Genomic DNA, 6,200 nt, shown 5'->3' with positions numbered 1-6,200 from the left:
AAGTGTGGTGGTTTTGGAACAGATTTTTTTTCCCCAAAGTCTTTGTTAAAGATAGGCTTCTGATTCTGTTTCACTTGTCGTTCGTAGCTTTAGTTCCATTTAAGGTTCAGGGCCGGCATTACGAATTGCGGGGCCCATTTAATGAATACCCGCGACACCCGTCTTCTAATTTTTGTTTACAATATATATATATATATATATATATATATATATATATATATATATAGGGTGCGTCAAAAAAATGTATACACACTTTGAACTGTCATAGACAATTTATTTCCCGTTCTACAATGCTAAATTTCAGCACATAGAAAGCTTACTTCCGGCTTACTTCTGCAGTAGGGAACAGTAGGCCTACCAGAAAAAAAGGAGAGGCAGACAGAAAAAGCGATATTGGGAAGAATTAAAGAATGGACGTGCCAGTCATTGAAAAAGATTCAATTCAAAGCAAAAGAGAGGAAGGGAGAAAGTGGTCGACAGATAACGCGTGGTGCCCCAACAGTTCAACAGGATAGGTGAAGGCGAAGTTATGAAAGAGGCGAAACCCGTCAGTCATAAGTCATAGTCATGCACCTGGAGAAGATAGATAATTTACTAGCGATGCTGCCGGACATAGTCAGGAAAATAACTTCAGACATTGACATAATGTTGATACAACGCGCTTCTAAAAAAAAGTATTGTGTCTGCTCTATTTCATTTATATCTATATTTTTGTGTTGATGCAGTCTTTGATAAGCGTGGGCGTCACTATGGGAGTCATTCGGTATTCGAAGTTCGAGTTATTTATTTGGATGCGCACACTGCGCATGTTTAGCCGGAAGTAAACAGCAGCTTGGGGGAGTGAAGTTTACAGAACAATAGTGTCAATAGCCTAACCGGATATCAATAAGTTTAGCGGTATTTACAAAACATTAAAAATTGTATCTCTTTGATCTACTCTAGAGATCTAGACTAGTCCACATCTTTAGATCTCATTTAATATATGTCTATGATCTCTAGAAATCTGGTCTAGTAGATTTAACTGTAGTAAGTTACCTACAGACGTTCTCTCAAAGAAGATGGGGTTAAATTAATAGTTTAAATTAAAATTAAACTTAGTTTAATTAAAAACAATGTTAATGTAGGATTTTGTAGGTAGATTGAAGATTGTAGGCGAATCAATAATGAATGGTCATCAATGATCAATCATAACGATTAAGTTTGATTAATTAACGTCATAACTATGATAACTCATATTGACTCATAGATCTATAAATATACTGTCATTCAATTCATTGTCATAAGTCAAGTCATAAGTTTGATTAATTAACGTCATAACTATGCTATGATAACTCATTAACTCATATTGACTCATAGATCTATAGTATTACTATATACTCAGAATACTGTCATTCAATTCATTGTCATAAGTCAAGTCATATTCATAAGAAAACAATAAGATGGTAATAGTTTAGATAGGCAGATACATTTTCTAGTCTCGTAAACTAATACCCAATAACATTATTAAGATAAATAAATTTAATAGATATGTAAATATGTTTAATGTTATAGACTCTAATAATAAATAAAATTAAATATGTATAGTATTATCATCATGTTACATGTAGGATGATGGATCATATTCATAATCGTATCATAAAGTCAATAATGATATATGATAATCTATAATAAGTCTATAATTTATAATAGATAGTCTATTATTAATGATCTCTAGACTAGATCTACACTTAGACTTATTAAATAATAATGAGTCTTTAAAAGACTATCTAGACCTAGACTAGAATAATCTAGACTGAAAAACAAAGCAATTAACACAAATTAACTCACATGATAATGATAATTGAATAATTGTCATAATCTACCTAGAAAAAAAGAAAAATTAGTAATTTAATTATTTTTAATATTATAGATCTAGTAGATTTATTATTAATACTGACTATAGTTATAGACTATAGTCTATATAAGTCTATAGTAGAGTAGATTCTATTATATTTTAAAATTATCACAATTATAACATACATATGATATTTACTTTATAATATAATATTATATAGTAGGTATACCAGCACTCAATTGCTTGACTAATATATATTTATGTGATAGTAAGTGTATGTGTTTTGCGTGGCTGGTAGTGCAGTGTGTGTGCCTGTGTATTGTTGTGGGCTAATCTAATCTGACTTCATGTTGTGCAATTATTACTTTAACATTAGCCACAGAACATTACAAAATAGATATACTTGATAACAACATTCAGTTCTATAAAATGATGCTTTATTAATCACTGGGAAATCCGTCCAGTCTTTCTAAAACGTCGCTATAACTAACTACTATTCAATTACTATTCAAAACAGCCTACTTCTAACATAACGCCATGTTGGTCTCTTGTTCGCCTAAGTCTACTACGTCATTAGTCTGTCTTACTACGTCATTACTTTTACCGTCGCTAAAACTATACACAATATATTTAACTAACAAAACTAACCTACTCTCTAAACTAGTACATTACATTTCCTTCCCCCTTTCTAAAAAAAATTGTTTAACAATTTTTTACAAAAAGTACAGTAAAATGTCTTTACAATAGCAAGGAGAATTTTGTTTGAAAAAACAAATACAGTAAATATGGGGATGGACAACACAACAATAGATTCTCTTGACATCTCAGGTAGGTTCACTGGTATCTCACAAAGTTCGTTCACAGACATCTCACTGCGTTAAGTTCAATGACAATTCACCAAAGTAAGTCCTTTGACATCCAACAAGGTAAGCTCAGTAACACACTATTACTGACCAAATAGTAATGTCACTGTAAAACACAACTTTAAAAAGTCCATATAGTCTCTGACACAATACTGCTGAGTGAGGTATCTGACGTGATACACAGTTCAATACTAAGACTTCTGTTGAATGTGGGACGTGATGTGACACATAGTTCAAAGTGGTGACCTTTCTGCACATAGTGTAACAGTCCATGAGTACGAAACTTCACGTTGTACAAGGTTCAAGCTCTATGTTGTACAAGATAAAAGTTCATCACATCACAATAATGTTGTTTACGATGCGAGTACCATCTCACTGTCCATCTTCAAGATCACCAAGAAGCATCACAACTTCATGACATTTTCCTATTATGGATACAAACAGTAAAAATCCATTAACAACTTATTACAACGTTTAAACAGTGATACTTGAGGCATCCCTAAATTTCCAACCCATCAATAGATTCAAGCTTATTTCTTCCTTTGCTTACCATTTCCTCAGGAATCTAAAATTTACAAATGATCGATGTGATGATACACACAAAGAAAATATAATACTTCTGCTCATACTTACTTTCCAATAAGCTTTCAATATATATTATCTCCCTTTAAAACTATAACTCTTCAAATTATTTCCCTTTCTCATCAATACAGTCTTATGAGTGCCATACTATAGCATACAAATAAATATCATAACATATACAACATATTTACAACCTAAAAGAACTCAACATGTTCATGCACTATACAATTAAACCATTGCTAGTATATATATCTATATATACTTATAAGTAAACCATCAAGAATTTACTTTCTCCAACTATATTCTGCTTCTCCATTTCTTCTTTGGTAAGGTCTATATGACATACAATTGTCCCTTGTACCCTGGTACTCATCAGAGTTACATCTTCTCTGAGGGTTCCCTCTATGATACTGTCTATCATAGGCATTGCTATCAAAATTTCTGTCATACTCATAATGGTCAGATCTCCTATCTGAATAGTCACAACTTCTGCATTGCCTGGCAATATGTCCCTTTCTTTGACATTTAAAACAAATAATGTTTCTTCTCACTTTACCATAAGAATTTCTTTGTCTCATTTTGTATTCATGTCTTCTATTCCAGCTATCTATCTCTCTTTGAGTCAGTTCCTTTAGTCCATATATATTGCCTAAAAGCAAATCATGAGTCAATCCTGGTATTGCTAAACCTTTACAATAACCAGTATAAAATGGTGTTTCTAAGAAAACTTTACAGGCTTGATAGCGCTTGATACTGCCATCTATCAACCTTACTTTTTTCTCATAGCCTAATAAACAATCTGGTTTAACTAAGTTACTCCTAATTCCAACTGTACTGCATCCCGAATCTTTGACAAACCTCATAGGTTTCCCATTGATAAAACCAGAGTGTACTCTCACTCTGTTGGTTTCATCTTCTGCAAAATTTATTTCTTCTACACCCCAACAATAGTTCATCTCTTCTACTTCTTCATTATCACTACTTTCTCTACTATCCCTATCATTGGTGAAATACACTCTACTTTTGTTATTTCTGTTTCTGTTCTCTTTAAACTCAACTTTCCTACTCTGCTTTCTGTAACAATCCCTATTTTCTGATCTATTGTAATTCACTTTTTTACAGTGTGCTGCAATATGTCCTCTACCTTGACAATTAAAACAGATTATCTCTCTATAGTCAGTATTATCTCTATATCTATCATTTCTGCTTTCATGTCTATCTTTACTCTTAGTTTCTTTACTATATCCTACAAAATCAATGTGTTTCTTGTCTTTATTTGAAAATGAATTATTAGGATAAGCACTGCTATAAGTTCTCATAATAATAATAACTATGTCCTCTAAATTTTTTGGTTTTCTCTCTTTTATAAATGACTTTAACTGAGATTCACATTTGTTTGTAAAATTATCTATCAAAATAAAGTTTTTAAGTCCCTCATAGCTTTGATCTATTTGTTCAAATGACATCCATTTACTGAAATAATCTTTTTCAAGATTTACTGTTGTTTGAGGATCTATCTGACTACTAGGAAAATTTTCAAAATATTTTTTCCTAAATGTACTGGCATTATGACCATAGGCATTAAGAAGCTCTTTCTTTAATATATCATAACTATTCTGAATGGTATGATCATGGTTCTGACAAATAGTTAGTGCTTGACCTTGAACAAAATCAAGTAAGATTTGAGACCATTCATTTTCTCTTATGTTACAACTGCTCATTTTGATCTCAAAACGCTTTAAATAGTCTGAAATACTATCTTTATCTTCCTGAAAGGGCTGCAGTTTCTTTCTCAACCAATGATTAGTAATTTGATTATCCCTATTTTCATTCATGTTATTACCATTACTTGTACTATTACTATTGTTTATGTTTTCACTCTGAACAGTAGGTCTATCATTTGTGTTTTGTTTTTTCAATTCAGCATCTAACCTCAATTTCTCTAAATCATACTGTAATGTTCTATCTGCTTCTTCTTTTATTAATTGTGCTTCTCTATCTTTTTCTTTCTCCCTTATCTTGTCTATTCTATCTCTCTCTATTGTTACCATTTGCTGCACATAGCCAGTTAGGTCCTTCCCTTTAAGTTCTAATTGTCTAGCCTCAGCAATAATTTGCTGGCGAAAAGTCTCCATATAATCTCCTGGAGCTGTAGCCATTATGTTACTATTATAATCTTAGACAACAACACTATTTCTATATATGACAACGGTACTTAGTTTAACACTGGTTTCTTACATAGACAATAGTATACTGCTAATTGTCTAGACTCACCTTAGATCTAGATTACTACTAGATAAAACTAAATAAATGTAGCCTACTTTATCAATACGTAAGATTATCACACAAAAAAAATTAATCGAATAAAGAAATAAATATATACACCAAATACATCTACGAGAGATGAGACTTTCGTCTGATAGAAAGATTAGAGACAAAAGTGATACAATAGTTTTGAAACGGTACGAGACTTTAAAAAAAAATGATTCACGTTTACATACAAGACAAGTTTACAACTATACGTATACGTGGGCTCCTTGCTAGTTAATACCCAATTTTAAGAACACTCCCGGTTCACCCTGATTTAACCTGGTAGCAATAAACTAGCAAGTGGCCACTGAGTCCTATAGAATCTATTTTAAACACACTAATAGAAGGAAAAATAAACTTATCTTTTATATTGAAATCCCTTTCGGCCAACAAGTATCACACAAGGGTCAGTGGTCAGTTCAGGCTCCTCCGTCCTGGCAATCTGGAAGGCTTCGGTTCGCAGCTCAAGTGTAGATCAATTCCTGGCAAAGTGTTGCAATCACCAAACACACAGGTGTAATGTTCACAGAAGGTGACGATATCGATTCGGTCAAACTTCCGGTTCCACAGTTCCTCAAAGCAGGCAGTAACGGCTCAGGTTCCTCTTCGAC

The 6,200-nt window shown here is 32.5% G+C and overlaps 1 protein-coding gene across 2 annotated transcripts in view; it reads left to right on the top strand.

The window, feature by feature from the left end:
• Positions 1-834: 834 nt before the first annotated feature.
• LOC106068381 (DNA excision repair protein ERCC-6-like) overlaps positions 835-6,200 on the top strand; it is a 28,048-nt gene continuing 22,682 nt past the window's right edge. The window contains exon 1 of one of the 2 annotated variants that reach the window (XM_056005441.1): positions 835-897. The gene's annotated coding sequence lies outside the window, so the exon portion shown is untranslated. Of the gene's footprint in view, positions 898-924; positions 1,027-6,200 lie in introns of those variants that run through there. The other variant, XM_056005440.1, reaches the window with a different exon arrangement.

This window comes from Biomphalaria glabrata, chromosome 12 (genome assembly GCF_947242115.1).
Source record: "Biomphalaria glabrata chromosome 12, xgBioGlab47.1, whole genome shotgun sequence".
Lineage (NCBI taxonomy): Eukaryota > Metazoa > Mollusca > Gastropoda > Planorbidae > Biomphalaria > Biomphalaria glabrata.
Note: the sequence above shows the minus strand (reverse complement) of the source record. Positions and strands in the feature narration are given on the sequence as shown.